The 13,605-nt window shown below is 42.9% G+C and overlaps 1 protein-coding gene across 1 annotated transcript in view; it reads left to right on the top strand.

Annotated features, from left to right (window-relative positions):
* The first annotated feature begins 433 nt into the window (after positions 1-433).
* The window catches only part of LOC137345797 (probable G-protein coupled receptor 139), a 32,614-nt gene continuing 19,442 nt past the window's right edge, over positions 434-13,605 (top strand). The window contains exons 1-3 of the mRNA XM_068009050.1: positions 434-480; positions 653-817; positions 1,791-1,896. The gene's annotated coding sequence lies outside the window, so the exon portion shown is untranslated. The remainder of the gene's footprint in view (positions 481-652; positions 818-1,790; positions 1,897-13,605) is intronic.

The following is a 13,605-nucleotide window of genomic DNA, read 5'->3' as shown; positions in this document are numbered from 1 at the left end:
AATGATTGTGTCCTATATATGCATGGCCTTTACTTGAGCAATCCAATTCATCCCACTCCACTGCTCTTTCTCTGTCGCTCTGTATTTTTTCCCGTCGATAATTTATCCAATTCTCTTTTGAATGTTGCTACCGAACCTGTTTCCACTGCTCTTTTTGGGCAGTGCATTCCCAATCATAACAACTCACTGTAAAAAATATTTCCTTATATTACCGCTTTCTTTTACCAATCACCTTCAATCTGTGTCCTCTGGTTACCACAGCTTTTGCCAATAGAAATAGTTTCTCCTCTGTGCTGTGGTGACTCTGTGACTGGAGCAGAGCTTGGTCATGTGACCCTGTAGCCCCATGAGTGGAGAGACTCGGGCTGCTTTGTGATTGGCTCCTGGCTCCTTTGTGATGTCAGTTGGAGGCGGGTTTCCGGCCTTGGTTCCAAATCAGTGGAGTTACTGCGGGAGAGGCTGGAGTCGGCAGCTGACACTGTGAGTGACTTTCGACCATATCAATAGGGAAATGGAAAGAAAAGAACAATTTCACATTAAAGGAAGTAATTCAAACAAATGTCAATTAAATGTAATCATAGTCATGCACATAGTCTCAATGTATTGAAGATACAGATTCTAGAATTAATATTCATCACTTTAATATTGAAAGATTCTTGGAGTGAACAGTATCTCAGGAAGCTGGAGAGAGAAGTTGAGTCATCACCACACTAACTGGGACTGGAGAAAGGTCTTTGGGTTCACAGAGCAGATCTGGTGGCTCCAAGTCCCTCAGTATTGAGGATGGGATGAAACAGCAGCTTCAATGATTGTAAAGGTGAGGAACTTTACTGAGATTCCCATCAGTTCAGGATTTTGCCGAGGTGACAGTCTAACCATGAGGCTCGGACTTTGATGCAACAAGTTGACTGTATCTTAACCCGTGTGTAAAATGAATCTATACGTCACCTGGGAGGACTTGACACTGACATGTAGAGGGATTTTTAATCTGTCTGTTTACCATGCTGTACCTGAGCTGGTGTGTCTTGTTGGTTAGTATCAGAGAGTTTGTCCATTGTGTTTAACACAGGCTGTTACTGAGTCGGCTGTGCTTTGTGAACCAATTTAGAGAGAGTTTTACACTGTATCTAACTGGGGCTGTACCCGCCCTGGGAGTGTTTGCTGTGACAGTGTAGAGGGAGATTTACTCTCTCTAACTCGTTCACATACCAGTGTAAGATGATTCCTGGACAGTCAGCTCCCGAGGGACCTCCTCACTCTGCATGTTCATCTGTGGCCGTCTGTTGTTCTTTTTCCCTCCAAAACCCTCTCTCCTGCTGTTTAAGGTCCCCTGATTCTAACAGCTCTCTACCTCTCCACCTCGCTTTCCTCCTTTACGACACTCCTTAAAATCGACTTCTTTGACCAGGCTTTTGGTCATCTGACCTAATATCTCCTTTTGTGGCTCGGTATCATGCTTTGTTTTAAAATGCTCCTGTGAAGCACGTTGGGACATTTTATAAAGTCGAAGGTGCTGTACAGATATAAGTTGTTGTTGTTGTATCCAGCACTGACCTGAATTGAGACACATTCTGCACACTCACAGAGATCGGCACAAGACCACGAAACATTCCATTCACAGGAGCTGCCCCTGGGATGGTGCAGCACTCACTCTACAGGTACATTAGAAACCTCGAGAGATGAGCCCTTGTCCGCTCCCATTCTACTTTATCCTTTTCTACTGGTTACAGTTGGAATATTGTATGTGTGTGACATCCAGTCTGAGAAATTTCCCACTTTGATCTCTTCAGTCCTTCAGCTCATCATTGAAGACCAAGACTGTCCTTCAGATGCCCTGCATTTCCTGACATTGCATTTCCAGGACTGTCCAAGGGACAAGAAAGTGACGTCAAAGAGGTAGGAAATGTGCAGTCACACTCAGCAACATCCATCCTGCCCACACCTGTTGCTGTGTTGTGGCAGATGGAGAAATGCTGGAATTCCCCTGCGGAGGGAGATAACGGCAGCTCTGCTGTAAAAGACAGTCAGTCACTCGACCCAAGAGATGGTGAAGGAAAGACTCAGAAAATGTAAAGCTTTGAGGAACTGGATTCTGAACAAAGTAAAGATCCTCAGATCATGGTGTGTTCATACCAGATACATGTGTTTGAAATGTTTGTTTGCAATTATTCCAGATTGGCTGCAGATCAAGAGGAGTAACAGTCAATACCAGGTTAACACATATGAGGCCTGTTACAAAGGGATTAGAAACCAAACCGGTCACAGATAAATAACATTGAAGTATTGATCATTGGGAAGATTGGAATTGGATGAAATTTGAGCCAGCAGGAAGGAAGGAGGAAAAGAAGGAAGGTGCTAATCTGGAATAACCACGACACTGAAGCACTAATATGCTGGGCCATGGACTTAGCAGGAGGATCAACATTTCCCACTTACATTTCCTTTCCCACTGCTGCTTCTGGAGTGGGTTTGGCCCCATTCGATGGGCTGACAGTGAATCTCACTCTTAGTTTCCAACATTCAATTTATTTCAGTTCAGTTTATTGTGATGTTTCCTCTCCAGAAGCTGATGGTACAGAGCTGACCAATGTACAGACACTGGCCAACACTGGATCAGAGGGGAAATTTATACAGATCATTTTCTCCTCTTTTACATCACCCATAACTCTTTGGAGATACAAGTGGTAACTTCTGACTCCCTTAGTCACCATTCCTGTTAATGCTGGGTCAGATTGGGGACACGAGGCCCAGTCCCTCTGAAGTACTGAGATGACATCTCCATTTCCATGGAAAGCATCATCTGACTGATGGAGATTCCAGTCTCTGGCACTTCATGAGTGGGAGGAGGATTCCCTCTAATGGCACTAACACTGCCCTTGGGTCTGTTTCATTCATCAGCAGAACATCCCTTTACCAGCTCCTGTATCAAAAAACCAGCTTGACCTTACTGGTCTTCCTTTGATTCCTTTTCTTAGACTGCAGGGAATCCTGAAAACTATTTTTTTTCTAATTGTGATTCCAGGTGCACGGCCCAGACTCAGGAGAAGCAGAATTTGATTGAAAGTGATGAACCATGAACCATCTTCATGAACCAATCTCTGGGGCCTAGGAATAGAATGACTGTGGGTAATTTTGGGAGATTGGTTCATGGAGAAATTTACAAGAGTATCTTTGGTTCTGGAGGAAATGTCCACCTGAGAGGTAGTGATATTAGTCCCACTGCATGAGGGGGAATTTGTTGACAATCTTTGGTTGGACACTGTGTCCTCTTCACTAAGGAGTTGGCCGAGTCTGGTAATGTCCCAATCACGGTGAATCTTTCAGAGAGATCCCAATTGTGTCAGATTAAGGAGTGTGTAAACACTGATAGTGCCAGTTGTGTATCTGTTTGAGGTAAAAATGAGAGATATGAAGGAGACAAAAAGTTTGTAGAAAAATGAGGGAAATGAGATGAGGAAAAGTTTAAAAGCAGGAACTAATAAATGGAAATAGTGAAGTGAGATGTGAGGAAGTGAGAAATAAAGAAACAAGAATACTGTGATGGAGACAAAAAGTACAAAGAAAAGTGTCAGAAATAAGAAGAGACAAAGGTTAATTAAAAAAATGAGAAAATGAAGAGTTAAAAGGGAAGTAGAATGAATGAGGGAAAAGAGAAATGAGGGAGAAGATTAAAACAAGATTGAAATGTGAAATATGGAAAAGAATTGAGAAAAGAAAAGTCGAAACAGGTAAATCTGTTCAGAGTAAACGTCGATAGAAAATGAGAGCAACAAAAAGGAGTAAAATGGGAAATAAGCAAAAGTAAAATTAAATTATAATTAAGAAAAACAACTGAAGAAATTATACGAAGAGGAAGGATTGGATTTGAGGAGATGAAATGTGGTAAGTACAAGATGAGATGAGGAATTAAGTTTCAAATTGAGAATGATGTTTATTAAATAGAAAAATAAAAAAAAGGGAAATGATGCTGGAAAAGATAAGAAATAATCAACGAAAAAGGTATGAGGGGGAGAAGGAAAGAAACCAGTCCAAAGATCAGTAGAATGAAGATGAAAAGAAGAAAGGAAAGGCAGAAAGAATAAATCAATGAAGAGAAAAATGAGAGAGAGAATGGGAGAAACATTAACTACAGTGCCCCAAAAAGTGCAAATGACAAAGAAGCTCAAAGTTTGTCAGTATTACAGAATCCACTGGTACAGCAAAGTGAGTCAGGGTCTTTGATTAAGATTAATAAATCAGTTTCACAGTCCTAACCATTAAGTGGAGTTGGTCGTCAAAGTCAAAGTTCAGGGTTGACATAATCTGAGATGTTAGGAGAGCAGAGTCAAGCTAATGGAAATGGAAGAAGATACCCAGACAGAAAGAGAAAGAAAACAGATAGGTTAATTGAAAGTATGTAGGAAGGAAGAAGAAATAAGTTGCTCTTTTCATTCCTTCTTCTCAATGATGATGTTTTTGTTGAAGACATACTGGTGTTAATGAAAAACATTTTTTTAATACCCTGGAAGAAATATTGGTTATTTATGTTTTCTTTCTGATATCAGTAACAACAAGCATGCAACCCAACCTGTTAAATTTCAGAGTTTTGTTATTGTATTCTGGGAAATTATATAGAAGTCCCATTTTAAATTTAATGTGAAAAACAAATTAAGCTCGGGCTCTTCTCGGTTTCGTCCATCGTTATTGTGTCTTTCCATCCGGCCGGTGCTCACCTGCTGCCACTTGGACCGAGCAAAATATTTAATGTGTTCAGACAGTGGGTCAACCTGAAGCAGGATTTCACTGCTGGTCACAGAGCAACATGGAGGTGGATGCTGAGGGGCTCCTGTGAAACAAGTTAGGGTGAGGTGTCAGCAGAGACCAGGGAATTAGCTCAAATGGTAGAGCACTTTCTTTGCCTGTGAGAGGTAGTGGGATTGATACCTGCATTCATGTACCGCCCTGGGAGTGTTTGCTGTGACAGTGTAGAGGGAAAGTTACTCTTTATCTAACTCATTCACATACCACTCTAAGAGATAGGACATGTGCAGTTACACTCAGCAACATCCATCCTGCCCACACCTGTTGCTGTGTTGTGGTAGATGGAGAAATGCTGGAATTTCCCTGCGGAGGGAGATAACAGTAGCTCTGCTGTAAAAGACAGTCAGTCACTCGACCCAAGAGATGGTGAAGGAAAGACTCAGAAAATGTAAAGATTTGAAGAACTGGATTCTGAACAAAATAAGGATCCTCAGATCATGGTGTGTTCATACCAGATATATGTTTGAAATGTTTGTTCACAATTACTCCAGATTGGCTGCAGATCAAGAGGAGTAATAGTCATAGAGTTGTACAGCACAGAAACAAGCCCTTCGGCCCATCGTGTCTGTGCCAGCCATCAAGCACCTAACTATTCCACTCCCATTTTTCAGGACTGAGAAGAGGAAAAGGAAAGGCAGAAATAATAATTCATCAATGAAGAGAAAAATAAGAGAGAGAATGGGAGAAACTTTCAGTACAAAACGAGATGGATAGAAAGTAGTGAAGAACGGGGATAGAAAATGAGAGGTGGAAACTAAAAAAAATTGCAAAACAGGAGAAAGAATAGGAAAAGGTTAAAGCAAAATTAATTTATAATTTTAAAAAAAAGCACAATATATTAAGAAAAAAACAAGTTTTTTTTTATTTCTTCATTCTTGGGATCTGGATTTCACTGGAAAAGCCAGCATTTATTACCCATCCCGAATTACCCTGGACAAGGTGGTGGTGAGCTGCTGTCTTGAACTGCTGCAATCCGTGTGGGAAAGATATTCTCCCCATGCTGCTGGTAGGGAATGTGTTCCAGGATTTTGACTGTGATGATGCAGGAACGGTGATATATTTCCAATTCAGAATGGCAGGTGAGTTGGTGGGGAACTTGGAGGTGGTGCTGTTCCCATGTACCTGCAGCCCTTGTCTTTTTGCGTGATAGAGGACAAGGGCTTGAAAGGTGCTGCCAAACAAGCATAGGTGAGTTGCTGCAGTGTGTCTGGTGGATTGTACACACTGAAGCCACAGTGGTGGTGGATGGAATGCTGATCAGGTGGATTGCATTGGTGTTGAGCTTTTTGAGTGTTGCTGTCGCCATCCAGGCAAGTGGAGATTATTCCATCACTATCCTGACTTGTGCCATGTGGATGGTGGACAGGTTTTGAGGATCAGGAGGTATTTTACTTCCGGAAGAATACCCAGTCTCTGACCTGTTCTTGTCGCCACAGTATTTATGTGTCTAGTCCAGTTCAGTTTCTTGTCAATGATGACCCTTGGAATTTTAATGGTGGGGGATTCAGTGACGGTAATGACATTGAATGACCAGGGGAGGTGTTTAGACTCGCTCTTGCTTGGCATGATGATTGCCTGGCATTTGTCTGGTTCGAATGTTACTCTCCACTTATCAGCTCAAGCCCAAATGTTGTCCAGGTCTTGCTGCATGTGGGCATGGACTGTTTTATTATCTGAGAAGTTTGAATGGAACTGAACACAGTGCAATCCTCAGTGAACATCCCCACTTTTCAACTTGTGATGGAGGGAAGGTCATTGATGAAGAAACTGAAGATGGTTGGGTCTAGGACACTGCCCTTAGGAAGCCCTGCAGTGACATCCTGGAGCTGAGATGATTGTTGGAAAGGGCCAACCAGCTTCCTTTGTGCTCAGTATGACTCCAGTCAGTGGAGAGCTTTCCCCCGATTCCCCATTGACTTACATTTAACTAGGACTCTTTGATGTCGAGAGCAGTCACGTTCTGCTGACCCCTGGAATTCAGGTGTTTTATCCAAATTTGGTCCATGCCTGTAATGAGGTCTTGCGTTGAGCAATCTGCTCGGATTCCAAACTGAGCCTAGTGTGCAGGTATTGGTGAGTAAGTGCTGCTTGACAGCAGTGTTAACTACAACTTCCATCACTTTGCTGATGATTGAATGTGGGCTGATGGAGCAGTAATTGACTAGATTGTCAATTTCCACATAGAGGGAGTTGGCAAAGGTTTACCGGACTGATTCCTGGGATGGCGGGACTGACGTATGAGGAGAGATTGAGTCAGTTAGGATTATATTTGCGGGAGTTCAGAAGAGTGAGGGGGGATCTCATAGAAACCTATAAAATTCTAACAGGACTTGACAGGGTAGATGCAGGAAGGATGTTCCCGATAGTGGGGGAGTTCAGAACCAGGGGTCATAGTCTAAGGATACTGGGTCAACCATTTAGGACTGAAATGAGGAGAAAGTTCTTCACCCAGAGAGTGGTAAACCTGTGGAATTGTCTACCACAGAAAGCAGTTGAGGCCAAAACATTGTATGTTTTCAAGAAGGAGTTAGATATAGCTCTTGTGTTTAAAGGGATCAAAGGATATGGGGTGAAAGCGGGAACACGTTACTGAGTTGGATGATCAGCCATTATCATAATGAATGGCAGTGTAGGCTCGAAGGGCTGAATGGCCCACCCCTGCTCCTATTTTCTATGTTTCTATGATTGGTTTTGTCCTTTTTTTTGTGGGCAGGATCTACCTGGGCAATTTTGCACTTCATCCATGTGATGCCAGTATTATAGTTGTACAGCTTAGCTGGAGGCGCGCCTAGTTCTGGAGCATAAGTCTTCAGCAATACAGCCAGGATATAGTGAGGTTTACTGGATATAGTGAAGTTTTTGAAAAATTATTTATTCATGGAATGTTGACGTTACTGGCAATGCCAGTCTTTGTTGCTCATCCCTAACTGCCCTTGTGAAGGTGGTGGTGAGCTGCCTTCTTGAACCGCTGCAGTCCATTTGGTGTGGGTGCACCCACCACTGTTAGCGAGGCAGTTCCAGGATTTTGACCCAGCAACAGGGAAGGAACGGCAATATAGTTCCAAGTTAGGATGACATGCAGCTTGGAGGATAACTTGCGGGTGGTGGTGATCTCATGCATTTGCTGCCCTTGTCCTTCTAGGTGGTAGAGGTCATGGGTTTGGAAGGTGCTGTCGAAGGATTCGCAGTGAGTTGCTGCAGTGCATCTTGTAGATGGCACTGTGCGTCACTGGTGGAGGGAGTGAATGTTGAAGGTGATGGATGGGGTACCAATCAAGTCAGCTGCTTTGTCCTGGATGGTGTTGAGCTTCCTAAGTGGTGTTGGGGCTGGAAGTGGAGAGTATACCACCACACCCCTGACTTGTGCCTTGTAGATGATGGACAAGCTTTGGGGAGCCAGGAGGTGAGTCACGTGCCACAGAATTTCCAGCTCTGACCTGTTCTTGTAGTCACAGTATTTATGCAGCTGCTCCAGTTCAGTTTCTGGTCAATGGTAACCCCCAGAATGTTGATACTGGGAGATTCAGTGATGATCATGCTCTTGAATGTCAAAGGGAGATGGCTTGGTTCTCTTTTGTTGGAGATGATCATTGCCTGGCACTTGTGTGGTGTGAATGTTACTTGCTGCTCATCAGCCCAAGCCTGTATATTGTCCAAGTCTTGCTGCATTTCTACACGGACTGCTTCAGTATCTGAGGAGTCACGAATGGTGCTGAACATTGTGCAATCATCAGCGAACATCCCCACTTCTGACCTTATGATTGAAGGAAGGTCATTGATGAAGCAGCTGAAGATGGTTGGGCCTAGGACGCTACCCTGAGGAACTCCTGCGGTGATGTCCTGGAGCTCAGATGATTGACATCCAACAACCACAACCATCTTCCTTTGCGCTAGGTATGACTCCAGCCAGCGGAGGGTTTCCCCCCTGATTCCCATTGACTTCAGTTTTGCTCGGGCTCCTTGATGCCATACTCGGTCAAATGCTGCCTTAATGTCAAGGGCAGTCACTCTCATCTCACCTCTGGAATTCAGCTCTTTTTGTAGTCCCTGTTTGGACCAAGGCTGTAATGAGGGCACTAATAAGGTCTGAAGCTAAGTGACCTTGGTGGAACCCAAACTGAGGGTCAGTGAGCAGTTTATTTCTAAGTGTCACTTGATAGCACTGTCAACAGCACCTTCCGTCACTTCCGATGAAGGGTCACTGACTCGAAACGTTAACTCTGCTTCTCTTTCCACAGATGCTGCCAGACCTGCTGAGTGATTCCAGCATTTCTTGTTTTTATTATCTTCCGTCACTTTGCTGATGATTGAGAGTTGGCTGATGGGATGGTAATTGGCCAGATTGGTTTTGTACTAGTTTTTGTGGATAGGACATACCTGGGTAATTTTCCACATTGTGGAGTAGAAGCCAGTGTTGTAACTGTACTGGAACAGCTTAGCTAGATGTACAGTTAGTTCTGCAGCACATGTCTTCAGTACTACAGCCGGGATATTGTGGTGACCCATAGCCTTTGCTATGTCCAATGTGCTCATTTGTTTTCAGATATTACATGAAGTGAATTGAATTGACAGAAAACTGGTATGTAGAATGCAGGAGACCTCAGGAGGAGGCAGAGATGGATCATCCACTCAGCAATTCTGGCTGAAGGTGATTGCAAACACCTCAGCTTGGTCTTTGCCATTTTAGCAGTCAACCTGGAATGCGAGCTCCCCCACCTTCAATGTCTGGTGATCAAAAGTCCATTATGGGTTCAATGCATCAGGGAGTCATTGTTTTGTCCTTCCAAACACTGTCTGTTAATGTGCAAATGTCTTTCCAGCCATGGCTGATTTGTTTAACAAGTCCTTTCTTCACTCCAGTAACAGTTTAAAATCAATGTTCATGATAAAATTAAGGTACCTCGTTCTTGGCAGTTGGGGACTGAGCATGACATTAGTTTAACATATCCTTTCTCCCTTTGATCGATGGGGAATGTTTGTGGTTGCTTGGTCCTAATTGTTAAATTCATGCATGTAGTTCAGAATAGTCCAAGGTTTGGAATCATTCATATGTACCTGCCCACAAAACTCCGGGCAGAATTGGTCCTTGCCCTTCATTCCCATTTCCTGGTGGTGGATTTTGTGGATTTTCTCCCAGTCCTGCGGCTGGGACATTAGAAACTACTTGAGTTCTAATTAGTACACTAACTGGGTTTTCTGTATTTGGGAAATCAAGTTGAACTTTCTCTTCACAGGAGATTTTCAGAACTTCCTCTTTGTTACTCTTTAAATAGGGTGGAGGACCTGGCATGGAATGAACGGGGAAGGGAGGATATAAATTTTCATTAAATTCATCAAATTCTAGGCCATAATCTGGGTAAGAGTCCCTCATGGTTACTGCCACTGCTGTATGATTGCCTTTAAGAGTGATGCCCCTTTAAGATCTTAATATGCTAATGAGCTAAGTACAAGGACGCAGTCATGTGACTGCCTGCCAAGTCTTAATATGTAGCTGTAACAGCTAGAGGCAGGTCTTTTAAATAGTTAGCTCTGCATTATATATAGTTGTTAGCTTTTAATAAACCTGTTTTTAGATCTTCTACAACCTGGCCTCCATGCATCTTATATATGTTGCATAAGACAATGTAAAAGACCTCATTAAATGGTAGCAGCTGGGTGAGAAGATAGAATCAATGATTGAAGAACTCAGGGATAACAGCTTTAAAAACTACCCTCCCTACAGCTAAAAGAGAGAAATTTAAAAAAATAAAACTGGCCCAAACAGGGAAAGAAGAAACACTTATCACAAGCTGGAGCAGACAGAGCTCAGAACAAGAGGCTACAAGAAAATCGGGTGAGTCATTGTGCCAACAGTTGAGGTATACTCTTTAAAAGCCTTGAAGTGCTTGAAAAAATGATTCTTTTCAAAGGCCCCATGTAAAAATAAATAAATAATAGGGAAGGTCCTGACTCATTTCCTGGGCTGATCAGGGCAGTGACATTACGAGAGGTGCCCGATTCTAAAAACACGGGAAAACCCAATTACCGCAGAGCCTTCTTCCATGCAGCAAAAGCTTTTAAAAAAATCATCAAACCACTCAAGCATGAAGTGTTTTCATTCACTCAACCAGAGTTTAAAAAAGCCATAAAACAAATTACCTATAAAGAATTGCCTATTGAACAGCTGTACAAACAAAATCTCTCAAAAAGAGCACTTTAAATGCCTATTGCACAGCTGTGTAAACCGACAGAGTGGAGTGATGGAAGTTAGATAAACAGACTAGCACTGCTAAACACCTGCTCCCGTCAATCAAAGCAGCCAAGATATTTTTTTAAAAAGGGAAAGCAGTACAGAGTCACAGAACCAAGTCTTAAAGCAAGTTAAAGCAAAATAGCATTGGAAATATGAATACCAAATCTCCCAGACGGAACTGCAAAGCCTTGCATATCCTATCTGAGTTCAAACTGTTCCATCAAAGAAAGTAATTATGCTTTACAGACAAGTTACTTGTAGAACCAGAAAGACAAGCTGTAAAAATATTAATAGCAGTCAGAAATGAGGGATTACACAGAATCAATACCTCTGGCTTATCTGATGAGGACCAGAAAGATCCCACAAATATTTGGGAAGTGCTGGATGATCAACTCCGATTATGAGTGAATTCTCAAATTTACCTCATGAAATTGATGTCCTACAGGCAACAGCCACAAGATTCAATGGAGCAGTTCATCAGTAGATGCCATAGTAAGGGCAACAAATGCAACTTCTCAGAAACTCAGCTGCCTGATCGAATAACGGAGCTAATGATCGTATCAACACTCATTGAAGCATTTCAGAAAGACCTCTTAGGGAAAATGAAAGGTCACAGCATTGATGCACTGCTGGAAGATGGCAGGAAATACGAAGCTACTAGGTGCGGCCAACAGTATCAGTGCGATAACTCGGTTGAATAGAGCAAGCAAGCTGCATGGTAAATTTGTCACGGTAAAGTTGTCCTGCATTCCGAGACCTGTGCTAGGCGTAGTGCAAAAGAACACTGAGCCCACCTATGCAAGAATTCTGACTCCAAATATGCAGCCAGAAGTCACGGTAGAAGGCAAGCAAACAGAAAACAGGATAACAGCAGCAAGGAACGCACCAAAGACCTGCATAAATGCAAGCTGATCCACAAAGTCCACAGTAAAACAGACCTGAGACCAGACTCTGAGAGAAGCAGTTCTCAGACAGAAGATGAGCAAGCGTTCCACATTGTAAACCTGATACATCATGTTGATGAAATCAACCCACTGGAAGCTTCTGCCCCCATTAACATCATGTGCCTAAAGAAATCTGACAAACATACACTCTGGGTCAAGACTGACACCGGAGCTAGTGCAAATATCCTCCCAGTTCAAACCCTAAAAGATATGTACTGGAGTCACTGAAAATCAATGATACAACCAACAACTGCCAAGTTATTTGCATACAATGGGTCACCCATCCCTTGCAGTGACACACTAACAATGTAATACAGCTATGGCAAGTCAACATGGAAACCACAATGGTTTATCTGGTAGTCATAAGCGGGTCAGCAGTGGCAGGACTACCAGTGTATAAGGATCTCAACATCATAGCCATCCACAAGGTTACCAAGGTACCCATTACAGCAGAAGAAACCAAGAGGAAATCTCCATGGACCGGAACCCACTCACAGACTCTGACCAGTATCAAAGGGTGCAGTCTGGAAACCCAGCGACAGCACAACTATGCTGTACCTTCACTTCTGCTCTTTTGAGAACCACCAGCACCACAACAAGCCAGAATAGACAGGTAGCTCCATGAGACCAAGTACTCCTTCCCCCAACTGCTCCTCAACCTTGAGCCTCAAGCTTTCAGACATGGAGGATGAGGCGAGGTGAAAAGGCAGAGGAAGAATGAGTTGAAGCATTGTCTGTTGGATCTTCACGATGAGGTGCCGGACCTCTACCTCAATGCCTCAAAAATGGTCATCTAGAGAAAAGCAACAGAGCATGTTAGCAGGCTGAAGGCAGAGCAACAGAAAATGAATGCAGAAAGGGGCAAACTTCGAAGGAAAAGCAACACCTGAGACACACATTCTCCAGCAGGAGTTGTCAAACCATCAAAACGAAATGTGGACACTTGGGCAGTTGTCAGACGGAAGCTGAGCAAGTTTCCACATTGTGAACCTGACACATCATGTTGATAAAGTCAAACAACTGGAAGCTTTTGCCCCCATTAACATCACATGCCCAAAGAAAGCTGGCAGACATATACTCAGGGTCAAGATTGACACTGGAGCTTGTGCAAATATCTGACAAGTCCAAATCCTCAAAGACGTGTCCAGAGTCACTGGAAATTAATTATATAACCGATAACTGCCAAGTAATCTGCTGTCACGGTCGTGTGTTTTTATTTCTCTCCTCGGAAATATTGCGGTGTGCCTTTAAGACAGTAAAAAGGACAGTGCACCTTTCCAAAACTCTCCAGAGGCACAGTGAATGAGGGTGCATTCTGGCTGCCAAGCAACAGCCACACAGAGAAAGGGGCGCGAGATTCAATGTTGCAGTTTTGACTTTTAAAATTAGCAAAGCAGCAATCAGTTGAGAGCTCTGAGACAATTTAAACCAAAGGGAAAAGAGCTGTGTTAGTTATCTCTCAAAATGCTACAAAGTTTCAAGCCCAGTGAATTCCATTAAAAAATAACAAATTTTCTTTCACAACAAATTATTAATATCTGCTGTGTTCATCGCTGGGGAAAAAAGAGGTTAATACTAGAACAGCCAAACTGTTGAACCCCTATCTTTGGAAGGACCTTCTGTTTTCAT

Source organism: Heterodontus francisci, chromosome 29, assembly GCF_036365525.1.
Source record: "Heterodontus francisci isolate sHetFra1 chromosome 29, sHetFra1.hap1, whole genome shotgun sequence".
In the NCBI taxonomy this organism is placed as follows: domain Eukaryota; kingdom Metazoa; phylum Chordata; class Chondrichthyes; order Heterodontiformes; family Heterodontidae; genus Heterodontus; species Heterodontus francisci.
Note: the sequence above shows the minus strand (reverse complement) of the source record. Positions and strands in the feature narration are given on the sequence as shown.